This window comes from Gopherus flavomarginatus, chromosome 7 (genome assembly GCF_025201925.1).
Source record: "Gopherus flavomarginatus isolate rGopFla2 chromosome 7, rGopFla2.mat.asm, whole genome shotgun sequence".
Classification (NCBI taxonomy): domain Eukaryota; kingdom Metazoa; phylum Chordata; order Testudines; family Testudinidae; genus Gopherus; species Gopherus flavomarginatus.
In genome coordinates, this window is record NC_066623.1 from 56,545,144 (window position 1) to 56,559,501 (window position 14,358).

The window sequence follows — 14,358 nt, forward strand, 5'->3', positions numbered from 1 at the left end:
GGACCCATGAGAAGGAGTCTCTAGAAAAATTCCATCACGATTTCAACAGCTTCCACCCCACCATCAACCTCAGTCTGGACCAATCTACATGGGAGGTCCTCTTCCTAGACACCATGGTGCAAATAAGTGATGGTCACATTACCACCACCCTATACCGAAAACCTACCGACCACTATGCCTACCTTCATGCCTCCAGCTTCCATCCCGGGCACATCACACGATCCATTGTCTACAGCCAAGCACTGAGGTACAACCGCATCTGCTCTAACCCCTCAGACAGAGACCAACACCTACAAAATCTCCACCAGGCATTCTCAAAACTACAATACCCGCACGAGGAAATAAGGAAACAGATCAGCAGAGCCAGACGTGTACGCAGAAGCCTCCTACTGCAAGACAAACCCAAGAAAGAAACCAACAAGACTCCACTGGCCATCGCATACAGTCCCCAGCTAAAACCCCTCCAACGGATCATCAGGGATCTACAACCCATCCTGGACAATGATCCCACACTTTCACAGGCCTTGGGTGGCAGGCCAATCCTCACCCACAGGCAACCTGCCAACCTGAAACATATTCTCACCAGTAACAGCACACTGCACCATAGTAACTATAGCTCAGGAGCCAATCCATGCAACAAACCTCGATGCCAACTCTGCCCACATATCTACACCAGCGACACCATCACAGGATCTAACCAGATCAGCCACACCATCACCGGTTCATTCACCTGCACGTCCACCAACGTAATATACGCCATCATATGCCAGCAATGCCCCTCTGCTATGTACATCGGCCAAACTGGACAGTTGCTGCGGAAAAGGATAAACGGACACAAATCAGATATTAGGAATGGCAATATACAAAAACCTGTAGGAGAACACTTCAACCTCCCTGGCCACACTATAGCAGACCTTAAGGTGGCCATCCTGCAGCAAAAAACCTTCAGGACCAGACTTCAAAGAGAAACTGCTGAGCTTCAGTTCATCTGCAAATTTGACACCATCAGCTCAGGATTAAACAAAGACTGTGAATGGCTTGCCAATTACAAAACCATTTCTCCTCCCTTGGTTTTCACACCTCAACTGCTAGAACAGGGCCTCATCCTCCCTGATTGAACTACCTCATTATCTCTAGCTTGTCTGCATATATATACCTGCCCCTGGAAATTTCCACTACATGCATCTGATGAAGTGGGTATTCACCCACGAAAGCTCATGCTCCAAAATGTCTGTTAGTCTATAAGGTGCCACAGGATTCTTTGCTGCTTTTGAAATTTTTGCAAGCTAGGAAAACCACTTCACCCCCAGCTCTAATTATTGTCTCCAGTGTACAGATGGGAAACAGAGACAGTGAGATTTAGTGCCTTGCCCGTGGTCTCTCAAGGATTCTGTGGTGGAACCAGGAATTAAACCCAGATTCCTGATTCCCATTCCAGAGCTTTCACTACAAGATCCATCCTTCCTCTTTGCCAGCTACTGTATTTATATCTCTAGCTTTATATACAGTCTGATATGCCTTCACCTACAGCACGCCTATAGCGCATTCACTTTTCAGTGTACTACATTTATAATGAAATATACTTCAACAGAACCTTTCACAAGAAGATCTCAAAGCACCTATTGTTTATGCTTGTTTTTAAGGGTTACAGTCCTCATTTTACAGGTGGGCAAAGTGAAGTCCACATAGGGCCGCTAAAATGCCCAAGGTCACAGAGGAAGCCGCTAGCAGATCTGATGGGGAAAATGCTACTGGAATCCTAACTCCCAGGCCCCTAATCCGTTTTACCGTAATTCTTTATTTCCTGGTTTTCAGATGTTCACCTATAGGGGTCAGAGTGGCAAAGGACCTTAACACCAGCTTTCAGCTAGAGTCGGGGCCTGCCCTGCGTACTTAATGCATTCTCTTCTCCCAGTGTTAACCCTTAACTCACCTTTCAGTTGATGCCTGGTCATTGGTTTCTACCGCATATAGAAGATTCCCCCCCCCCACTCGCTGATGTAGTTGTTGCTGCTGCTTTGGTGATGCATGGCTCATGGTTGGCTGCATTGCCCAGACAGCACTGCTTGTTGAGAACAGTATGGAAAGAAAAAACAACAGATCTAGCTAGACAAGCAGGCAGAAAGATGGCTAGATTTCTACTGCTAGACATTTATAAAAAGCCTTAAGGGATATTGCCACAGTCAAAGCCCAAAATTTGCCCTGATTTTTCTTCTCTCTCTTTGCAGAGCCCATATTCTTGTGTTTCTACTGGCTTCCATCCCTCATCCCTGGAAACAAGTTGTTCTCTACCTCTTCCTTTTAAACACAAGCCAGTGCTAGCGCCCCTGCAGTCATGAGCCTAGTTTAATAGCTAGGGTACCGGACTGGGAGCCAGGAGACATGGATTCTACTTCTAGCTCAGCCACTGAACTCTGTGCAATCCTGGGCAAGTCTCTTCCCCTTCCACCTGTAAGCTCTTTGGAGCAGGAGCAGTCTCTGCCTATGTGTATGCACAGTGCCTAGCACAATGCAGGCCCTGACCTCTGCTGGGCATCTTACCTGCTACTGTGTTGTCATTTATAATTTGTATTAAATGGCTGTGGACAGCCCTGGGCTCACATGCAAGTCTACAAGAGGAGTCCCTCACAGGGCCAGCCCTGCAGCAAGAAGCCTGCATGTGCACTTGCAATAGGTCTAAATGTGTTCAGGGAGACAATAGTTCATTTTTCAAAGGGTTATAGACAATTAAAACACTATAAAGAACCAAACTTTTAAAAGGAGCCTAAAGTTAGGCACCTAAATCCAGGCTCATCACTTCTAAAAATGGGGCTATTCATTTAGACACCCATATGTGGAGAATGTAGCGATATTCAGCAAATAAAGGGACTATTCCATAATTAGTCTCAATGCCACAAAATATAATTGAAGTCAAGATTTTAGCAGGATTGAATAAAAAACAGTTGAACATTTGTACAGATAACAAGAATACTCAAAGATGCGTCAATGGCATGGCAGGTATCACCAGGTGATGCTGTTACACATAATTTTCCAAGTTCTTTTTCTGAGCGCGCAAGCAAGCTGTTAGGCATGGAGGAAATGCTTATGTCATTGTTACGTTTTGATAATGCATGGTGCTGAGGGGAAGGAGCTGGATGAGTCCCAGGAGAGTTGGCTGGGCTCTGATTAGAATCAATTCTTGGTGCAAAGTTGCTCTCAGAGACACAGAGGTTGGGCTGAAATTCTTGGGAGAAGGGGCTGCTTGCATCTCCGTTCCAGGACTGGTATGTGTGCAAATGAAGCAAGTCACAGGTAGAATGCCACATCACTGATCCCTCCTCTACAGGGAAACTGACCTGTAAGGCCCCGACCTCTACTGCTCAACTAAGGAGAAACACTGCTATCAGGAATGGGATAATAACTATAAGGATTAACCCAATCAAAGACTATCAGCGTTGGAAGTGTCCTCAGGAGGTCATCTAGTCCAACCTCCTGCTCAAAGCAGGACCAATCCCCAGACAGATTTTTACCCCAGTTCTCTAAATGGCCCCCTCAAGGATTAAAACTCACAACCCTGGGTTTAGCAGGCCAATGCTCAAACCACTGACCTATCCCTCCCCCCAACATAACCAAAAGCTTTGGAAGGGGTAGAAACCCTCCTGGTTCAGGGCAGGAACCTACCTTTAACAGATGCGGGGGGCAGGAGAGAACTTTCCTGGGGTGCAGCTTATCCCATCACTGCCACTGCAGGGTTCTGCCTCTGAAGCATCCAGAGCTGGCCACTGCCAGAAAGAAGATGCCAGACCAGGCCATCTTCCCATGGGACCAGAGAGGGCCGCAAGGTGTTCTGACAAGCCCCACGCACTGGTGCTTTAAGGAGTGGTAGCGCAGTGTTGTGCCTGGTTCCCGCATGAGAGTGCCAGGTGAGGAGAGGACAGACACCCAGTACCCTCTCCCTTCACCAGTTCATCTGGGGAGGGACAGCCAGGATTTTGCCGTCTCTCCTTCCCCATTCCTACAGCAGCTGCCATCCCACATGCGCTGGTGCTTTCGGACAGACAGGGAAACACTATGGCCGAGACGCCATCCAGGCCCCGAGCACAGAAACAGATGCTCTGCGCAGCGGGAGTTGGCTGATCTGAGCCAGTCTGCTTTTGGAGGCTGATGGCAAACACACAGTGCGACCGGGCCCGTGCTCTGATTTCAAACCTGCAGGGTGTCCCTGGCTCTGGAGGGAAGACGCCTCAGTTGTTTTCACAGATTGCAATTCATTGTCATGCCCTTAGCAGTGTGCCCGCTGCCCACCCTGCACCTGCTGCTCAGTAGGAATCTGTGGGCAGGATGGTGTAGAGCTGGAAATGCAGGCGTTGGGGTAATAGTACATTCAATTGTTTTTGTTACTGTGACCACTCTGGCTAACGGGGGGAAGGTTAAAAGGGATCAGTGCTAACACAGCTCAGTGGGCATCAAACACCCCTGAAAAGTGTGCTATACAAGCCAGGGATGTGGGCTGCGGTTCTGCTGCTGCAGGAGATGACTAACGGCCATTGTCCGGGACCGTCAGTGGGAGCTGTTTATGTCTCGCAAGGATGAAAGGCTGGGAGGTAGAGACTGGACCCATGGTCCATGTTGACCAAGCAAACTGCTTATAATCTTGTATTTAAAGAAGTTCCCCAAGCAGTTTTCAGTGTGGATGGAACCTGTCAAGAGCTTTGTGGAAAGAGCTGCAGGAGGAAGCTGCTTGCAGTACGCAGACAAGGAATGTTGCTTCTACAAAACCCAGGAACCATGCAAAATCCTCTTGTGTGGCATCCGCTGGCACCTCGTGTATTAACTCACTATTGCCCTCTCTACAGAGTTCTCTTGCAGCGGGGCCATCATACATGTGAGAGGGAGCGTATGTGGGAGGGCGACTTCATGGATGTGCGGCTGAATGTATGGAGAGGTTCACACTTCTCCTCCCTGAGTCAGTCACCTCTCATTCCAATGTGTGTGACATCACAGTCTCTTCTGGGGCCCTGAAATGCTGTATGTAAACACATCGGACATGTATTCGAGCAGGAGAAGGGGAACAGAACAAGGGGAGGCTAAACAAGCTGTAGAAAACAGCTTTTTTAAAATTCTGCAGGAAAAAGTTAGTTTGCAGACAGGTGAGATCCCCTGCAGTTAACACCACACACTGTGGTGCTACTGCTTGGATATAGTGTTTATGTACAGAGGACCAACCATTGCCTTCTGCTGCCAGGTGATGGATAAATACCACAAGGAATGTCCATCCTCATGCTTCAAGGCAGAAACTGATCAGAAAGCAAGCTCTCCCCTTGGCGTAGTATACACTATTAGATTGTGGGGTGGTCAGACATTCCTGTGAAGGAACTATCAATGGTCAGTGATGGAGGCATGCTATTAGTTTAGAATCTCTTCTAATATAGCAAATGCTACTTACTGACGCATACCAATTCTCTCTTGCAGCCTGCCTAGTGAGGCATTCCTCCGCATCACTGGGCAAAGGTCTGTGGCTTTCAAGCAGAAGTTTGAGTTCCAGTGTGTTATGTTTGAAGCAAAAGTGATGCCCTCCTGGAGACCCAGGAGAAAGGCAGCCACTACATTTAGGAGAGCTGAATTGAACAGTGTGGGGTGGAGGGAGAAAGCTAAGAGCAATCCAAAGGACTCCTCCCCCACTGTTCCCCAGCACCCAACCACTGAACTGCAAGTTGGAACATGACTTCATCAGATCAATGCCCACTGGCATAGCCATCCTGAATGATGTGCCAGAGAAGGGTTTTATGTCTGGCAGGGGTGTTTGCCACACTACAATTAACTCCATTAAAACATGGATCAATTAAGCATAGGCTTAAAATCCCTCCATGATGCTTAGTAATGATGTATGGCAATTAATGCATTAGCCTGATGAGATCTCTTAGGGTATGCTGGCCTTCTTGGCCTGGCGAAGTGGGGACAGAGACAGTGCTTATGTCCGGGGGGGGAGGGGGGGTGTCTTCTGGCTTGATCCTAACTTTGGTGACACCACCCCTTCAGTTCGAAACTAGATGAATCAGGGGCTTCCCTGATGTGTGTGCATGGAAAAACAGGTCAGCCAGCTCCTTGCAACTTCCATCGCTCCGTGCACACAGATGATTAGGAAAAGATGATCAAGACAAATGGAGGAGAGTGAAGTGTGCTGGCAGCCCTCCTCCATCATGCTCTTTCTTTCCTAAGCAGATCAAATTATGACCTGAAATCACCGACTACATATTTTATTATGTGGATAATTTAAGGATGAGGGTGAGACAGAGAATTCATAAGCTACTGTCACATTAGAAGACAAAGTGTTACCATTAATCTCTTAAGGAAAACAGTAGAGGAGAGAGGAAGGGGGAAAGAGAGGAATGTAATAGATGTTCCCCTGGTCGCGCTGGGCAAACTCATAAACAAGCCACACTTGCTCCAAATAAGCCTGATTTGCATTGCAGATTTATCTCAGCTGCAGTTTGCTCCTCTTGGCAGTGAGCAATCCTGTAAATAACATGCATTGTTCGCACTGCTTGTTTATGCAAATGATCTCTGCATATTTGTTATTCCTGAATAATTTCCAAGCCCTGATGTCCCGGCCGGTAAAGCTCTCTGCGTCTGTGCTAGCCTCTCTTTCAGCACCGGCATCACATTATTTCTTATACCAAATGGCCTTCACGGTGGATTGTCAAGGCACTTGGGATAGCAAGAGAAAGGACTCATCTTTGACTCTAGAAAGGAAGAGGTGGAACTTCAATATTTGAGTCCTTTAATCAGCCCTGGTCTGGAGAATCTTCAGCAAAAAACAATCATGTGTTGACCACTGCAGGGGTGAACAACCCCGCTAGGAACCCTTTCCATTTCTACCTTCTGAGTCAGCAACCCTTTCCCATCAGAGCTTGCCAGGACCCCACTGCCACCTGGTGCCAACCTCAAAACAGGGAGAGGCATTTACTGCTCCATCTTTTTACTCCTTTAGTCTTTTATAGTCTTCTCCAGCTGCTTTCTCTGTTATTCTTCCCCTTCCAGCACATCCGGTGCTCTGTTCCAGCACTATGCCTGGATTGGTCCCTTCTGGAAGACGCACTCAGCCCCTTTCCCTCCCTCAATGCTAAGTAGATACAGGCAGGCAACACCGCATCTGTACAGGGCCATCCCAACATGGCATCACTCCTACTCAGTGGCCACATCTAGGCTACAAAATGAAAGCACTGAACCGGGGGATCACAGCAGCCAGTTGCACCGGCCAGAGAGTCGCCCAAGGCCATGACATGTTAGGGCAGTGTTTCTCAAACTGGGCTCACCGCTTGTGTAGGGAAAGCCTCTGGCGGGCCAGGCCAGTTTACCTGTCCCGTCTGCAGGTCTGGCCGATTGCAGCTCCCAGTGGCCGCGGTTCGCTGCTCCAGGCCCATGGGAGCTGCTGGAAGTGGCGCGGGCCGAGGGACTTACTGGCCACTGCTTCCAGCAGCTTCCACTGGCCTGCAGCAGTGAACTGCGGCCAGTGGGAGCTTCGATCGGCCAGACCTGCGGACAGGTAAACAAACCAGCCTGGCCTGCCAGGGGCTTTCCCTACACAAGCGGCAACCCGTTTGAGAAACACTGTTAGGGTGACCAGAAGTTGTGATTTTATAGGTACAGTCCTGATATTTGGGGATTTTTTTTATATGGGCTTCTAATACCCTCCAACCCCCGTTCCGATTTTTCACATTTGCTATCTGGTCACCCTATGACATGTCAATGCAGAATCCCATGGGGTACCCCCCACCCCAGATCAGAAGTGCTCTGTGCATATATTTAGTCAGTATGGGAACGTGTCAGGGTGGAGGATGCAGATGACAAGTGTAAGCAGAATGAAATGTTAGCAATCATTACTGCTAAATAATGGTGTGGCTGCCCTTTGAGGCTGGTGGATTTAACTGTGGGCAGTAGATGTGTACTTCTCTATACCTCATCCTTTCGATGGAATGCCTCCGAGTCTGGGAACGCTGACAGCACAACGGATTGATGTATGGAGAGTGAATCATCCTTGATGGCTCTTGCCACAGAGATAAACAATTCAAATCAACTTCATTAACACGCACAGACTGAGGCCAGCTGCACTAAGTAACCAGCAAAACAGAGAGGGAAACTTGGCTTGTGAAATATAGGGACATGAAACACATGGCCTTTGGGTCCAAGTTTCTGTTTCATGCTACTGGGCGAGGTGGAACATCAAGAGATGGCCCGGGAGGAGCTGGTAGGCCTAGGACAGAAGGAGAAACTGCCCAGCCCTACACTGAAATTAGACACCAATCTCTGGGAGTGAAATCCTGATCTATTGGGGTCATTTGGAATTTTATCGCTGACTTCAGTGGGGCTAGGATTTCACCCCTGGTGTATTGTGTGTCTGGACAATGCCATGTGTCCTCACTAGACTGCAGGGAATTGTGTCTCCTCTCCCTATTATACAATACTGAGCAGGCAAATGGCATTCAGCAAATAACTAGTATCTGATGTAAAGTGCGTGTGTGTGTGTGTGTGTGTCTGTGTGTTAGCAACCCAATCCCACCCCCAATGGATATCACTGGGAGCTCTGCCATTGCCTGCAGTGTCACACCCGATATTGACTACTTGGTATTCCGTTCACAACATCCATGGGCATATTGTACATGTCATCTGCATGCAGAACTTCTTCTCACAGCCCTAGGAATGGGGCATAAAGACTGAGCTAGCCTAGAGCATCAGCATGTGTTTTGATAGTCTTTATCCACTGTCCCCATAATTGTAGCATCTGAGGCCTTACCATCATTAATGTATTTATTCTCGCAACACCCTTGTGAGGTCAAGCACTGCTGTTATCCCCGTTGTACAGGTGGGGAACAGAGATTAAGTCACCCAAAGTCACACAGGAAGAGGGACCTGGGTCTCCTGGGTCCCAGGCTACAGTGCTAACCACTAGGCCATCTTTCCTTTATGCATATTTCTAACGAGCATATAATGTTAGTTATTGGCTCAGACAAACATCATGGCATATGGCTTGTATAGAAGATGCTTATATACAATACAAAGTGACAAAGAGTCCTGGGGCATCTTAGAGACTAATAGACATATTGGAGCATAAGCTTTCGTGGGTGAATACCCACTTCGTCAGACGCATGTATGACCCAGGAAAACTCATGCTCCAATACGTCTGTTAGTCTATAAGGTGCCACTGGACTCTGTCGCTTTTTACAGATCCAGACTAACACGACTACCCCTCTGATAGTTATACAGTGCAGTTTGTTGGGAGCTCCTCGGGGCAGTTCTTGCACAGTCCAAGTTCACCACTATTAAACAACTAAATTATTTGTATTGTATTTAAATGGAATTAAAATTGACTGCTGGCCAAGCCACAGAATTTAAAGCTACTGGAGGTGCCTGAAAATGAAATGGTCACTAAGCCTACAGTAACTGGGGCTCTTAAACTACATTGTCCATAGTACGCCTCTTCCAACATGAAAGCCCCCCATGTGCTCAGGGTTGGATTCTTTTGGCCAGCAGTGGCCAGTGGGTCTGTGCTTGTGTGCTAAGTATCTTTGGTCCCAAACCAGAGGGCTTAAAGATTCTTTGGCACGTAGAGCCTCCTCCTCAGAGCCCTGCTCATGCAATCCCCCCCAGAGAAGGAATTGCCATTTGAGCTCCTTGCAGCACTGTACAGTGTCTCATAGGAGGAGGGAGACTTGATCTGAGGGGGGCAGAAGCAGCCGAATCCTGACTGGCTGTATGCCCCAAGGGGCCCAGTAGGTCCAAGGCTGCTGATAAGGGTAACAGGCAATGGGCCGTTTGAGCAGAAACCATGGGCAAAGCCTCTAGAATGCATAGGTAACAAGAGGCTGTAGATTCCCTCTCAGAGCCATAGGGATCATGATATTAGGACCTTGGAGAGTGGGGAGGTGATGTTTCCCCACTGCGCTCAGAGGCTGGAGAAGAGTATCCCTTACCCTGGGGGTTGGAGGAAGGGCAGCAGTCTCTGCCCTGAACAGCACTGGTGAAGCTGGTGGTACTACAACAGCTCTGGAGGTCGGTACGACGGAGAGTAATTTCACCACACGGGAGACTAGGGGCGATCTGGGCTCAGTGGAGAACGCACAGCTGCTGGGTGCCAGGAATGATGGTGCCGAGGGAAGACAGACAGAAGTGTGGTCACTATTAGCAATGGGGGTTCTGAGAGACCACAGGCAAGGCGTGAAGCTCAGTCTGAGGCACATTGGTGGGACCCATTCTGGGCCTTGAACCACCCATTAAGGAGGCCAGATGAGGTACTCTCTGCCTTTTCCTTACAAGACCCAGACCCAAAGGGGGTGACCTAGTCTTATGCGCCTTAGTGGAGCAGTGCTCCTTCCTCCCTCTAACCGCAGCGGTTTTCCCAGTCTGGAGGATGTTGTCTTAGAGGCATAAATCGTCAGCGACAGGCTGACATCAAGCTCACTGGAGCACTGTGTAAAAGGTTTGCTCTGGTCCATCGGTTCTGATATGCCTGAATCCGGAGAGGGTTGCAGAGACATCTCTGCAAAATAGACTTCAAGGTAAGCTGGCCTCTCATGCCTTCTGTGTTCTCTTAGAGAACCACACTTATGAGGAACATGCCCCACCCTGAGGCACCTTGTATGCCCCTCGTCACAAGAAGGACAGTTCTTATAATCAGGAGACTTTGATTCAGCTGTAAGGGCTGGAACCTGGGGGCTCTCAGCTAAGCAAGAAAAACTTTTTTTTTTTTTAAAGGCGGAAACAACTAATAATTAAGCAACACACGCTAGCCAGTAACTAGATCTGCTGTCTGTATGCAGGAGACAGTTTGTCTCTCAGCACATGACAGGCACCCACTCTGTTAGGGTTACGATTTTCAGCCAGGGGTGATAAGGAACCAAGGACCATCTGGGCCTGCTCCACCCTTTATGCCCTGGAGTGGGAGGCACAAGCAGGCAGGTGTGGCCCCAGTGGACACTGCTGGGCAAAAGAATCCAGACTGGAGCTCACAGGGTGGATGCACTGCAGAACGGAAATCCATGGAGACTAGCACTTGAACTACAAAATACATAGAACTGCTATGAACCATTTATTATCTATATGAAGATACACACAGGGGTGTGTTAAAATAAGTTTAGATGTATGTGTGTGTTTGTGACAGGTCAGGCCAGATGGGTACAGGAGAGTGTTAGAAGGCAGATATATTAGTCCCAGATTAAGTAGAGCCCTTTTCCCTGGGTAAGGTAACAGGGGCAGTTCCAGAACAAGCAGGAACTTGCTGGAACCAACTAAGGCAGGCAGGCTAATGAGGACACCTGGAGCCAATTAAGAAGAAATTGCTAGAATCAATTAGGACAGGCCAGCTAATCAGGACACCTGAGTTAAAAAGGACCTCACTTCAGTCTGTAGTGTGTATGCAAGGAGTTGGGAGTAAGAAGAGCTGAGAGTGAGAAGACATATTGCTAGAAGACTGAGAAGTACAAGGATTATCAGACACCAGGAGAAAGGTCCTGTGGTGAGGACAAAGAAGGTGTTGGGAGGAGGCCATGGGGAAGTAGCCCAGGGAGTTGTAGCTGTACCAGGAGGCACTATAGACAGCTGCAATCCACAGGGCCCTGGGTTGGAACCCAGAGTAGAGGGTGGGACCAGGTTCCTCCCAACTCCTGATTAGACACAGGAGGAATTGACCTGGACTGTGACTTCTACCAGAGGGGAAGGTCTCTCGGCCATTTCCTGACCCACATGGTAAATCTCTGAGGCAAGCAAATCCGCCAATAAGCGCAGGACCCACCAAGCTAGATAGGGGTGGCTCTAGGCATTTTGCTGCTCCAAGCACAGCAGGCAGGCTGCCTTTGGCAGCTTGCCTGCGGAGGGTCCACTGGTCCGAAGGACCAGCAGATCCTCTGCAGGCACGCCTGTGGGAAGTCCGCCAAAGCCACGGGACCAGTGGACCTTCCGTAGGCAAGCCGCTGAAGGCAGCCTGCCTGCCATCCTGGCAGCGCCGGCAGAACGCCCCCCGCGGCTTGCCGCCCCAAGCATGTGCTTGGCGTGCTGGGGCCCGGAGCCGCCCCTGAAGGTAGAGGAGGAACTTTGTCACAGTGTATAGTGTGGATATATAATGCACACAGCTGAACGTGTGTGTGTGTAGCCCACTCATATCAGGCATGGTCACAGAGAGAGCATGAGAGATTATTATTTGACACTTGCATTCCAGGAGCCATGGGCCAAGTCAGAGATCTGTACTAGGCACTGTACACCCCCCCCTCCAAAAGACATCTCCTACCCCCCAAGAGTTTACAGTGCAAGTAATCAGTCTCGGCCAATAGGATAAATCCAGCCCTGGCTGCAGCAGACAACCCCCACAGACTCTACCAGGAGACGCACCCACAGATGTCAGAGCTGGACATGGTCTCATGCATTCCTGAGGGCTTGTAAAGCATTGTCCTTCTTCACATTGGCCAGAATCCTGCTTCCTCCAGGGCTGCATGGCAATGGGACAACTGAAAAGGAAACTAGCCCCATTTCTATTGGAGATCTTCCCAAGAGACAGACCCAGACCCTGCACACCCAACTCCCACACACAGAGTGCAAATGCAGCAGGATATTGTGCCTGAATCTGGCCGGCAGCCACCCGGCCCCACTGCAGATTGTACCTGGCAGTAAGAACAGTCTGCAAGGGGAAGCAATAAAGAGTCACTACTAGGCCAGGGGGTCCATGTGAGCCAGGGCCCCTGTTGAGAGCAATCTCCTGGCACCTTAATTAACTATTGACACATATACACTGATCCAGAACCCTCATTACACCCCTTTGCCCCTTGATGATCCTTTGCGGCTTGGAGAGGCAGGCTGAGAACAGACAGTTCCAGCCTGCACTTCCCCTGGTGGATCTGGCCAGAGACCTGTACTCTCTTCACTCTCACGCATACAGTATCTCTAGTCCTCAGTCTTCACTTCTGGGTTCCCCTCCAGGCCCTAGACTAAGCAAAACAGTATGCGGAGCCAGCCAAAGTCATTCCTGCATTGGCCAGCAAGGGTCACTGCAGAGTCACACACAGCGCTCCCTAGCCTCAGCGCCTGGGAAGGGATGGGGCAGAGCCCAGCAGCTCCCAGTTCCAAGCTGCGACTTTGACTTCGCCATGATAGGAGAAGTGAGGACTGGTGGTGAATCCCTAACATCTATCGCATTGATTCAGTGCCAACTCCAGTGAAACGTGGGGCTAGTTGCTCTGCTCCGGAGATAAAGGTTATGAGGAGGAGAGGCAGGTTCTCTGCGCAATGCACATTGATGCAGGATGGCATGTCCCAAGGGGGAACTAAACCAGTGATATGTAAAATACATTCAGATGCTTGCCTGTCCAAGGAAATAAAACATGCAAAGCCAGTGCCCTCCCACTGCCCTTTAACAGACAGACAGGGAATATCTCTGGTCTCCATGAACATTTCGCCCTCGCCTCAGAACTATTTCTAACACCAGAGGGGGTGTGATCAGTTTAAGACCGGAACAGCCAACGCAGTCTCCTCTTCATTGCCAGTATTTAACTCAATGTACAAAGCAAAATACATGAGCTAAGGATCTGGCCCCCTGTGTAAGTGAGCAGAACTCTAGCAACATCACACTATTGAGAGGGCGGCCGTGTTACAGAGAGGGTTAGCTCCCTGCCTATGACCACGCAAAGAAAGGGGCAGAGACAGAAAGAAGTCAGCCTTCCTGCTCCTCTCCTCACCCGATCAGCCTTGCTTAGTACGCGGTGGCTTCAGCTATCACCAAACACAACCCAGTTGCCTTGCGAGGGACTGGAAGATCCTCTTTTCCCCCACCTCAAGGATTCCAGGCATCCACCCAGGCCTTCTTGTTTTAATTAAAACTCCCTGAACTGGCTGTGCCTAGAACGTCTTTGTCAATCACTAAATATTCTAAATCATTATATGCAACAAGGTCTTGGATTTGTACTCCGATCTCTGGCCTGTTTTCTCGGACACGTACCTCCTCTGCATCTGGTCGCCCATCTCTGTATAACCGCAGGTATCGCTTTTCCTCTGAGATGAGTGTGTAACTCCTGCTTACATCCATTTGTTTCCTAGGGCAGAAACAGATCCCTGCAAAAAATGGTCACAGGAAGCGTTATGATGCCCCGTATTCCCTACAAGTGCAAATTTTAATTCAGTCAACTACAACAATAAGAGAAATAAATGCAAAAGCGAACATCTGACACCATCTTAGGATCAGACACTCAGCTGGGTGAATCCACCTAGCTCCACTGAAAAGCTCTATTTTGGTATTGCAAACATCTGTCCAGCAGGAGAACAGGACTCATCTCATAGACCACCCACCAAGCAGCCATCAGATGGTGACAACCATAGGCGCTGATTCCGTGAGCTGGA